The sequence below is a fragment of the Camelus ferus genome, chromosome 12, assembly GCF_009834535.1.
Source record: "Camelus ferus isolate YT-003-E chromosome 12, BCGSAC_Cfer_1.0, whole genome shotgun sequence".
NCBI classification, from domain to species: domain Eukaryota; kingdom Metazoa; phylum Chordata; class Mammalia; order Artiodactyla; family Camelidae; genus Camelus; species Camelus ferus.
Window position 1 is genome coordinate 39,238,658 of NC_045707.1, and position 12,270 is coordinate 39,250,927.

Sequence of the window (12,270 nt, forward strand, 5' to 3'; positions counted from 1 at the left end):
CCAAAGCTGCCCAGCAGTCCTTTGCATCTCTGGTATATTTGTTTTCCCAATTTCCAGAGTGACTATTTTATACTTATTCCTCTTTTTCCAAACCTCTAACACAGTGTGAACAAACAAAAACAAAGAGCATTGCTCATGTTGGGGCCCAGGTTAGGCTGTCCTAAAATGTGCTTTAATGCAAATTGATTACTTGGAATTAAAGTTACTTAAGAAACGGTCAGTGCAAGAGGGACACTCTGACCCTCCTGTCTCCCTGAAAGCAGGGAAGAAGTCACTCATGTGAAAGGTGCACTTCCTGCATCTGGAGGTAGCACAGCCTTATTGCAAAAGATAGGCAACTCAGGGCCAGTAAGTCTACATAGACAAACCTTGTTGCTTCTTTAATTTACTACCCCATGTCCTCTGTTTATATGCTTCAATAACTGGGCACCCAAAACCTAAGTTCCTCTGTCCTGTCAATTCTTCACACATGTATTGTTTCTTTGTCTAAAAAGTCTAGAAGCTGCCTGCTTTGGTCCCATTTCTATGGGATCTCAATGTGCATGAATTAAAATGGAGAACAGGAGAATAATTTTCTTCCTCCTGTTAATCTGTCTTGTGTCAATTTTAGTGTTAGTCTAGCCACAAAATCTCAGAATATATTGGAAGGGAAACTTCCCCCTCCACAACACACACCACCCAGTTCTGCAGGATTAAGTCTTAATCCAATGCAGTTGCTCACTGACCTGAGAGGAATTCAGGATGCAATCAGGACTAGGCCCTCTGTGCTTTGGATAAACAGGCCCTTAGATGCATATCTCAGGAAGAATGAAAATGACCCCAGATCTTTGTGTCTTCCCATATTTAGATAAGCACTGAATAATTAACTTGAGGTATCGGTTCTTTGTGATTAGCAGTAAACTTTTACCAAGATGTATGCTTGAGTGTGCATATTTCCTAGCCAAAAAAAGAAAAAAAATCATATATATCATAATTAAACTGGCCTCTCCCCTACCTCTTCAGAGCAGCTCCTCAGAGCTGAGTAGCTGTCTCCAGTCTACAGTCTTCAGTAAGACCCTGAATAAAACTTAAACTCACAACGCTTAGAAGTGGAATTTTATTTTATTTTTAATTGAGGTACTGGCGATTGAACCCAGGACCTTGTGCATGCTAAGCATGTGCTCTACCACTGAGCTATACCCACTCTGCCTAAATGCCCAGCTCTTATGTTGTGTGTTTTTCTTTAAGTCAACACTTTCCTACACCTTGTCATTGGCTCATGACCTGCTTTCTACTTTAATGGAATCAACTAGACAGAACTCCCTCCTATTTCCATCTCAACCACCCAGCTGCCATATTCTCTGCCTTCACTCTTGTTTCAGTGAAGGCCAACTCCTCCACTTGTGTGCAGATTTTCATCTTTTTTTGCCTTCTCAGTCTTCAATAACTTCACTCCTCAAATCAGCCTTCCTCTCTGGCATCATCAGTTTTCTTGTTCTCTACTTGATCATTCCCATAATAATACATAATATAGTTTTCCCATTTAAAAAAGCCTTCCATGATCCCATGTGCCCAAGCCTGGTAGTTACCACTTCATTTCATTGCTCTCCTTCACAGGGGGAATAAAAATACTTTTTGTCTCCTAAAGGATAAATAAAGTTGCGTAGGGAGGTCACGAAAGACTGAAGTATAAGGCACTTAAGCAGAGATCGCAGTGAAATGAGGGAGTAAGACTTACAAGGAGGAAATCTTTCTAAGCAGAGGAAACAGGGAGTACTAGAGCCCTAAACTGGGAGCCCCCTGATTTGTTCAAGGATCTGCCAGGGAACCAGTGTGTCCACAGCTCAGCAAGTGAGGAAGAAGGTGGTAGGTAGTAAGGTCAGAGGAGTAGCCAGGGGTCAGATCCCAAAGGCCATAATCAGGACTTTGGATTTTGATCTAAGTGTGATAAGGAGCCAAAGTATCTTGAGGGAGGAGCAGGAAATGATCTAGTTTGAATCTTTAAAGGAGAGCTTTGTTCTGTGGAGAAGAGACTAAGGGGGTAGGGACTTAGAATGGAGGAACACAAACCAGGTAGGAAGTTACTGTGGTGGTCCAAGCTGAGAGGATGAAGGTTTGGATTAGTGAAGCAAGAAGATACATTTGAAGAAAAGCTAATAAGTTTTACAGGTGGACAGAATGAGGGATGTAAAAGAAAGAAGGATCAGTGATGACGCCAGAGTTTTGGCCTTGGCGTTTGGGTAAATGCGGACACTCCTTAATGAAGAGAGGGAACACCCAGGGGGAAAAGATGAGGATGGGAGAGATGGAAAGCAATAGTTTGGGACAAATCCACAGTGTGGTTTGAGAGACCTACTGTTACCCAAATTGAGATGTTGAGTAAGTAGTTGGTATGCAAATCTGGAATTTGGGGAGAAGGCAGGGCTAGAAATAAAAACTGGAAGTCAAATATAAAAGATACTTAATACCATATATATTGCATTGTATACAATGTTGGGGTTCTCTGGATAAATAGAATAGGGTGTGTGTGTGTGTGTGTGTGTGTGTGTGTGTGTGTGTGTGTGTAGAAAAAAGAGAGAGAGATTTCTTTTAAGAAACTGGCTCACAGGATTGTGAGGGCTGGCAAGTCTGAAACCTACAGGACAGGCCAGCAGGCTGGAAATTCCATCAGTCTTAATGTTGCACTCTTGAGTCTGAAGGCAAGTCTGGGGGTACTACTCCTTCCTCTGCAGGAGACCTCAATCTGTTCTCTTAAGCCCATCCAACTGATAGGCTGAAGCACATTATGCAAAATAATCTTCTTTACTCAAAGTCTATTGATTTCAATATTAATCACACCAAAAAAACCCCAAAAAAACAAAAAACCAAAAACCTTCACAGCAACATCTAGACTGGTGTCTGACCAGACAACTGGGCACCATAAAATTAACCATCACACCATGGGACTAGATGAAATTACCTAGTAAGTTAACATATTTAGAGAAATGAAGATGGTCCAGTACTGAGACCTGGCAAAGAGCAAAAGAGAAGGCCCAGCAAAGGAGGCTGAGAAGGAGCTGGAGGGAGGTAGGAGGAAAAGCAGGAGAATACGGTGTCTCAAGGAAGATGTGCTCCGAAAAGGAGGAAGATCAACTACATCAGGTGCTGCTGAGAAATCCTGCAAGATAAGGACTGAATCATCGAAGTCACTGCTGATTTTATTGAAAATGATCAGAGGGAAAGAAAGCCTAAGCAGAGGAGGTTCAACAAGAAACAGAAAAAAAAAGAACATAGAGATAGTAAGTATAGACAACTCTTTCAAGTTTTGCTATAAAAACAGAAAAAAAAAGGGGGGGGAATAGCTGAAGACAGATGTAGGATCAAGGAAAGTTTTATGGTTTTGTTTTGTTTGAGAAAGAAATTATTATAGCATGTTTTTATGCTGAAGAAATAATCTAGTAAAGGGAAATTTGGTGATTTCCAAAGAGGAAAGGAGAGAGAGGAGATCATTACAGAGGCAAAGTCATTTGAATATACGTATTTTGCAAAATAGACTTAAGTCAAATCTAGGTTCTATCACTGATTAGAGAGTCAAGTTACTCAGGCCCTCAGCTTCCTCATCCTCTTTTACAAGGTCCTCTGTGGTCCTTCTACCTCTTTTATCTCACCTAAACCTCTCCTCCTCTCTATGCCCTGGCCATTAGCCTTTTTTCAGTCTCTTTAATTACCTAACCACAGACTTCGCTAACTCCCAATTATTCATTAAATCTTGGTTCAAATATGTCTTGGTCACATAGACCAAATCCCCCTATGAAATGCTCCTGTGTTACCATGGTATTCTCTACGATTAGTACTTACCACAATGGCAGTTATATTTTTATTTATGGTTATTTGATCAATGCCTTCCCCTCTAGAACAGTGCAGTTCAATAAAACTTTCAGTGATGATGTAAATATTCTACATTAGCACTGTTCAACCTAATATACACTAACCATATGTAATTATTGAGCAAATAAGATAGAACTAGAGCACTTGGGGATGTAGCTCAATGGTAGAGCACATGCTTTGCATGTATGAGGTCCTGGGTTCGATCCCCAGCATCTCCACTAGATTTCTCCTTGTTTAATCCTTGGAAAATATGGCAGTTCTGAGTTTTTTATTTCATTTAAGTTTAATTAATTTAAATGTAAATAGCCACACGTGTGCAGGGACTGGGATTATATATGTTCACCACAGTGTTCCCAGCACTTAATTCAGTTCACACACTTGGAAATTGCTCAATAAACACTTGTTGAAAGACTCAGTCTGTACAATGGGGATATTACTAGTTAATCTGTGGATTCCATCTTTTTCTAAGAGGAAAAGAAAGAGGGGAGGGTGGATAGCTCAAGTGGTAGAGTGCATGCCTAGCATGCTTGAGGTCCTGGGTTCAATCCCAAGCATTTTCTCTAAGAATAAGTAAGTAAGTAAACCTAATTACCTCCCCCCACCAAAAAGCAAGCAAAAAAAAAAAAAGGAAAGAAAAAAAGTCTTTACATGGTAACTGTCAGAGATCTCAGTCCTCCTATAAAAATGAATTTGACCTTTAAGAATTTTATCAATCCGAGGGTAGTTGGAATAGTAAATTAGGACATACTGGGTGGTCTAAATAAAATAACATCTATAATATAACATCTGTAACGTGCCTAGGAGTGTGCCTCGGAACACAGTAAGTGCTCAAACTGTGTTGGTCCATCAGCTTCAAAGAAGGAAGCAAATATTAGCATGGGAAAATTAGGGAAGGTTTCACAAAGCAGGTGATATTTGAACCATATCTGGAGGAGTAATAAAGGGAGTAGTAATGGGAGTGGGAATCATAGCTAAGAATTTTTCAGGTCTTACTATGTGCCAGGCATAAACTTGGGTCTTCACATGCCTAATTTAATCCTCAAAATCCAATGACTAAGATACCATTCTTTCCCCCATTTTATGGGAAAAAAAAATGAGGTATAGGGAGGATAATTATCTTGCCCATGATCACCTAGCTAATAATTGGCAGAGCTGAGACTGATACCCACTCTTACCACAATGCTGTTCTACCTCTTGAGAAGAATTTTTCCAAGCAGAGGCAGCAATATGTACAAAAACACAGTAGTAGGAAAGAAATGGTGTGTTTTTGCATTAGATGCAGAAACACAAGGGGAAGTGAAACTATAAATGTATACTGGATTCAGTTTGGGGCTCACAAAGCAGGTAAGTATATGGCTCTCTCCCCTACATTCTCAGTTAATCCTCAAAATCATCCAAGAATTACACCCATATTATAAAATTAGAAACAGAAATTCCAGGAAGTTAAGAATCTTGCCCAAGTTCACAAAGCAGGTGTGTTGGAGTTAGGATATAAATCTAGGTGTGCCTATCTCCAAATCCACTGTTTGTCTTGTGATTCAATAATGTATAGTGAGGTGTGGGCTAAAATAAGGCAAAAGCAACATGCTGTAAGGACAAAAAAACAAAAAAAGCATTAATTTTCTGACAAGAACCAAGTCAGAATTCATCCATGAACCATCCACCTTGAAAACTCTGAAATCTGCTTGGGGGACCATGATCTCTGTAAAGCCTTCTCTGATCAAACACAGAATTAGTCACTCCTTTATTTCTTACATCAGGCTGCATTAAAGCTGTCTGTTTACATGTCTGCCACCCGTAGAACTGTCTGTCCCTTATTGAGCACTTCTGTGCCAGAAGCTTTACATGTTCTCATTAATCATCTTAATAACCCTTTGGAATATGTATTATTACCTCCATCTGCAGATGAGTAAACTCATTTGTATCCTTAGTACCTGGCACAGAGCCTTTCCCATAGCAGGCAGGCACTCACTTGAGGTTTGAATTCAACTGGCACTACAGCATGCTTTCAAATGTTAGTGAAGTGGAGATGAGAAGAGAGTCTAAGGTGTACAGGTAAACCAGCTTTAGGTGGCAGTGGTGGGGGGAGTCCTAATTTACAGCATTTACCAATTTCTGTGGTATAAATACTCCCACTTTGACTGATTTCAAGCTACCAACTTGCTTGCAAAATTCCTGACCATTTAACCATGGCTCTCTTGAAGTTGTAAGGACCAGCTCCAGCATACCACCTAAAGCTTAAGGTCATCAGGTACCTCCTACTTTCCCTCCTGCATCTCCTCTTCATAGCTGCTCTCTACACTTAGACTTCATTGCAACCTCAGAAGGATGAGGATGGTTCTACCTCTGCTAAAGATCACTTTTACTAGAGCCCCACAACCTATCCCAATTCCAAGCAGTCTTCGGGATTCCACATCCCTTAAATATCCTCTCCTTACTTGTATCCAGGACAATTTAATATTTAAGTCCTCCTGCCTCCAAATGTGGCCAGTTCTCCTCTTTTGTGGATATTTGAGCTGATCCCACAGCCTCATCTAGCTTTCTCCTGACAAGCAGTATGGCCCAATAGTTACGGAAGCCACCTAACCTGGCATTTCTGCTGACAAGCGGCATGCCCTTAGGCAAGTTCTGCTACCTTTTTGTGCCTCAGTTTACCTGCACTTTATGTGGCAGTGGAAATTAAATGAGTAAGTAGATGTAATGGGCTCAGAACGTGGTAGATATTCACTATTTATCACCATTACATCCTGAGGCATAGTATAAATCTAGGAAGACCTCAGTATGGTTAAGACTTTGGATTTTCCCCTTTGACACGTTAGTTATTCACAGTAACCATCAACAATATGTTACATTAGACACTGTTCAAAATTTAACCCCATGAAAGGCAGAACTCATATCCTTTATGTATAAGAGCAGACCTTCCAATATTTGTTAAAAGAATGAAAAGAATGAATAATTTACTAGAATGTATATCTGGCAATTAAAAAGCCTCATTCATAAAATAAACAGAACAACCTCCCATGGATCCCCATTTCCTACAGGATAAAGTCTCTTTACATATCCACTTTTATCTGTCATCATTCTCTCTGCAGGCCCTGCATACTAGATTCACTCTCAATGAACAAGCCATGATGAATTCCTTCCCTACCACCTTTTTCTGCCAGGAAAACACCTGTCCAACATCCTATCATGGCTACTCTGTGATCCCACAGCCTTTAGCAGGGAGACAGATTCAAATGAGTAGAATGAGCTTAAAGAACAAGAGTCTGCCTTTTTCATCTTTTTTTCTCCTACCAGTGCTTGGCACATAAATAGGTGCCCCAAATACATCTGTTAAATGAATAAGCATCAGTACCAAAGTGGTGAGATCTAAGCTAGCCTGGGTACCTCTCCCTGTTAGGGGCTTTTATTTTCTTAAGGAAAGCAATCCCTGAAGAGGCAACTGGGGCCAAGATAGACCTGGGCTTGACACAGCAACCCCGAGCAAGCTACGAAAATGCTGAGCACCTGCTTCCTCACCTGCAAAACAGAATCAAATCCAGCAACTTCACAAGGTCATTGTTAGGATTAACTGAGAGAGATGTGAAACCCTGGCATAAGAAAGGAATGTTAGAAATTGACTTTAGTTCCCTGTGCTATACAGTAGGTCTTTGTTGTTTATTTTCTATATAGTAATTTAATGGAAAAGAATCTGAAAGTATATGTATATATGTATATGTATAACTGAATCACCTTGCTATACACCTGAAACGAACATTGTAAATCAACTACACTTCAATAAAAAATAAAAAATTTTAAAAAGGGAATGTTAGTTCACCAATATAACTCAAATGTTAGTTCCTCTCCCTCCTGCTGAAGGCATTAAAGCCTGCTCTCTGTAAGCAGCCAGGGGACAAGGATGATACACCCCAGAACCCCTGAGCTAGTAACAACACATGACATCCAGATACACACTTCTGGTAAACTGTCACACAAGTCCTCTCAGATCTTATATCTGCTTTCCACATTGACAGTCGAAGAATGGCAGCAGCCACCAGATCAGATTAAGATGATTAACTTGATGTTGTCTGTTGCTCAGATCAAAGCCCCTGGGCAGACAACTGAGGCCTAGACACGAGGCTTCATGTACCAACCAGCCCTGTGAGTGCAGCTCGTCCACAGGGAGAGCTAAGATGCAGCTGTCATGGTGGCAGGTTGCACAACCTCCAATTACAATAGCCACAGGTCACTTCCAGGAACACCTATCATGGTATCAGTACCATTAAGACAAGACATAAGGCAAGTTCAGTGAGTCAGGAAAGGTTCTGAGGAGGGAATCAGAGGAAGCAGAGGGGAGGGACCAGGAATTACCAATGGGTTCATTAGAAGCCACCTATCTTCTATAGCAGTACTTTTCTATGCTTGCTTCCTCATTAAACAAAGATGGCATCACCACCTTCCTCACTGATGGTATTCTGAAGATTAAATAGGAGAGCATGCATAAGCCTCTGGCACAGGGAGGATAGTATTTCTGACCATCACCATGGCCCACACATAGATACTGATGTCATGCCTTCCCGCCCTGAGCGCCTGCCTCTCTCCAATACCAATCTCAATAGACCTCAGATCATCTTGACAGTTGTTCTCAAATAATAACCTTTATTCATATAGACAGGCTCCAAATACAGCCCAAAACGAAGGAAGAAGAAAATGTCAGAGTGGCAGGGGAGGTTCCCGGCAGCATAGCCTCCCTTTCCTGATTTTCTTTGAGAGAGGATACCACTGCAAACACAGGCACTCACTCCACTACCAATCCAGTTAGGTGGTACACTGCACTGGCTGCCACGGGCTCTCAACTTCAAAGGAAGATAAAGGGGGTTTTCTGGGGAAAAGACAAACGTTAACTCCGTAAGACCAGGCAGCACACCTGTCTAGCTCTCTGCTGTATTTCCAGTGCCTAGTACCGAGCCTAGCATGGCAAGCACTCACTAATCATGCTTCATGGTCATAGGATAAATGCACCCACCTGATTCTATACCAAATGCCCCTGACTACCAGTTGGCCCTCTGGCTCTTTGAGAATCTACGCTGATCTAGGCACTGGAAAGGTTAGGGAGCCAAGACTGGCATGAAAAGCATGCCTATGGAGGGTTCTTTGTGGAGCCAAGCAGAAACAGATAAGGACTGTTCGTGAAACCAGCACTTAGAGCTCACACCAGCAATTCCAGCTCCATAACTACAAGCTTCCTGCAGACAGGGACGAGATCATGTATCTCTTCCATATGGCTGGTCCTGAGGCCCAACACGTGTTGGACCGTGTTGCTCCTAAGCTGGGGACAAGCAAGGCTCACAGAATCCAAAGTGCTTGCATGAACACTCACACTTCCTACTAGCCTCAGAACAAGTGGCGCCAAACTTCTAGTGTCAAGACCCCTTTACACTCTTAAATAATTACTGAGGACCCCAAAGAACTTTTGTTTATATGGGTTAGTGCTATCAATATTTACTGTATTAGAAATTAAAACAGGCATTTAAAAATATTTGTTAATTCTCCCAAAATTAACAATAACTGACCCATTACATGTTAACATAACCTACTTTAAAATAACTGTATTTTCCTAAACAAAAAAATAAAATGAAAAGGCTGGCATTATTTCACATTTTTGCTATTCTTTTAAGTGTCTGGTTTAAAGAAGATGATTCTAATATCCGCTTCTGCATTCAATATTATTGTGATATATGTTGTTTTCTTAGAAACATATGAAGAAAACCCAGTCTCACAAAGACAAGCAGTTGAAAAAAGGGGAAATATTTAATAGACTTTTCAGATAATTGGGGACATTCTTTTTTGATGCTATATCAAAACTCAACAAGTGGTAGTTGATTAAAGGTTAGGTGCAATGTGGAATCTGAAACCATGTGGATGAGGTTTTTATACTCTATCACATTAAAACCCATTGGTCTGTCCTACACTTTGAATGGCTCTTTCGCCCATGAATGACTTTGTAAGATCAGACACTGATTATCAAGAAAATATTCATTCACTAAGTTATGCAGATCTTCCAAATGTTGACATATTTCAACTCAGAACAGTTTTTATAATTACATTCATAAATAGTACCACCAACCTCATCAGACAAGTCTTTACTGAAAAGCTATTGAGCTCACATGGCAGATAACAGCTTCCAAATTCTAATTTTCATGTGAAAGCTCATTGGCAACAAACACTGTCAGTTGTTTTCCTTGAAGTGGCAGGAAAGTGTTCATTTTGGGGGAAACGTCTACCAAGTACCCAAGCCTGAATAACCATAGTTTGACTGTCAGTCATACTTTCAAGTAAATATGGTGTTTCATGAAAAAAGCACTTAGTTCAGTTTACAACTCAAACTATTAACTGCACAAGCGCTTTTCCTTGAGACAACCATCGTACTTCAAGCAGCAAAACACTTTATACATACTTTCCTCATCACGCAGAATATTAGAAAGATGTGTACTCAAAGGGTTGAGATTTAATAAAGTTAATAATTTTTATGACTTCATCAAAAATAGTCTTAAGCAAAACTGACATTTTCTTTTACTGTGTGTGTGATGGTGAAGACTATAATATAAACTAGCATAGTTTAGTTGCCCTGGTTTGATTCAGGCTAAGCCACCAGCAGTTTTACCCACCATTGCTTTGCACCATCAATGAAAATGTCAAAACAGTGAAATGATAAATAACATCTCAACATTATTATGAAAAAGTTTTGACCTTGAGGACCCCCAAAGGTCACAGGTACCCCCAGGGGTCTGCCGACCACATTCTGAGAACTGCTGATTTACTTTCTAAATCCTGATCTGTCCCTACAAGCTGCCCAGACTATGGATATGAGAAGATAGCTTCTCGTGTGTGATGAAGCAAAAAGGGAGGACACAGAGGACCATCTGCTCTCTCATCTAGTAAGAGGCTCCCATCCTTCAACTACAGACAGTTTCAACCTATCCCAACTCATCTACTTCATGTTTTCTTAGGCTGGACTCTATCAAGAGGTGAGTGGGAGCTCCCAGCAGTGATCTACAAATCTATGGCCACTTTCATAGCAAAGGGAAGGAGCGTCCCACCTGATCGTTGTTGCCAGAATTAAAACTTTAGAGTACTGACGCTTGCCTTTACTGACCTCACATCCACCTTTTGGCACCTTTCCCAACTTCCTTGCCTTCCGACTTATGCCTCCCAAATACAGTATGTTCATCCTGACCATCCTCTTCCAATGTTACTTCCCTTAATTTTCCCATCCTTAACGGATGTGTTCATTTGCTTTATCTTATTAGTTCAATTACTTTTTCCTCCCCCTAATTCACACCAAGTTGCAAGTGGCTTAACTTTCCCAGAAAAACTTTTATTTTTAAAAGGCCATTTTTTGGCCCAAATGAAATTTTAATTATTGGGATTTCCTTCCCCATACTATTGGTTGTTTAGCGGCAAGAGTCTTCCTTGACGGAGGAATAGAAAGGTCATACTAGGAGAGACAGACAACATGGTATTATGTAAGGAATGTAGACTTTGTAACTAGACAGGCCTGTGTCCAAATTATAGATCTACTTGTATGACTTCAGGGAAGCTATTTCACCTCTCTGGGACTCCATTTTCTCATCTATAACACAGATAATATCTTGTTTTCAGAGTTCTTGTGAGGATTAGTGACTTGGTATATAAACCCAGCAGAGTCCCTATGAAACAGCAGGCACTCAATAAAGTGGCAGGTATTATCCGGTTCTGTGTTAAGGAATCTCTCTTTAGAAGCATCAAATAATAGTTTCCTGCCCCACAACTACCTCCTTCCTCCTGATTCTAGAAATGAGCCTTCTACCCCAATTCCCATGTTGCTCTCCAGCTTTTTTGTTTTATTCCTTTGGGGACTGCGCTGAGACTATAAATGCTTAGGACTCTGCTTCCCCAAGCTACTAGACATGAAAGTTCTCTATGTTTCCTGACCTGGAGGGACCCATTTTTTGCAATAGAAATGATGATGCTTGGCACTCGATCAGATGCTTAATAATGTTTGACTGATGAATCTTTCATGGTCCTAGGATGAGGCTATCCACTTTACTCTGCCAGCCTTTCCTTCCCTAGGATTTCCAGCCATACACAACTATTTCCCAATGGCTCCTTTTATGGATCTTTGTCATTCCTGCTCTTTATATGTCCTTGCCACAGTTTCTAAATATATCTCAATTTATATTTAATTAAAATATTACTTGATATGACTTGCCAGAAAGGAGACAAGTTTACAAAAATAATAGTTACCATAAAACCAGCAAATACTGTACCTGTAACTTGACTCAAGGTTAATAGAAATAAAGATTTTAACAATAGGAAACTCAGAATAATACCAAGGCTATAAACTAGGTAAAGACTAAAGGTAAATATGATTAGTCTTAGGGGAGTGTGCTGTCTAAATGATCA

The 12,270-nt window shown here is 40.5% G+C and overlaps 1 protein-coding gene and 1 non-coding gene across 2 annotated transcripts in view; one reads left to right on the plus strand and one right to left on the minus strand.

Moving 5' to 3' along the window:
- Nucleotides 1-12,270, minus strand: part of TXNRD1 (thioredoxin reductase 1) — a 73,359-nt gene that overhangs the window by 60,935 nt on the left and 154 nt on the right. The gene's annotated exons all lie outside the window — the stretch shown is intronic.
- On the plus strand, nt 3,993-4,064 carry TRNAA-UGC. The gene has a single exon. It is a non-coding gene; the product is annotated as a tRNA-Ala (tRNA).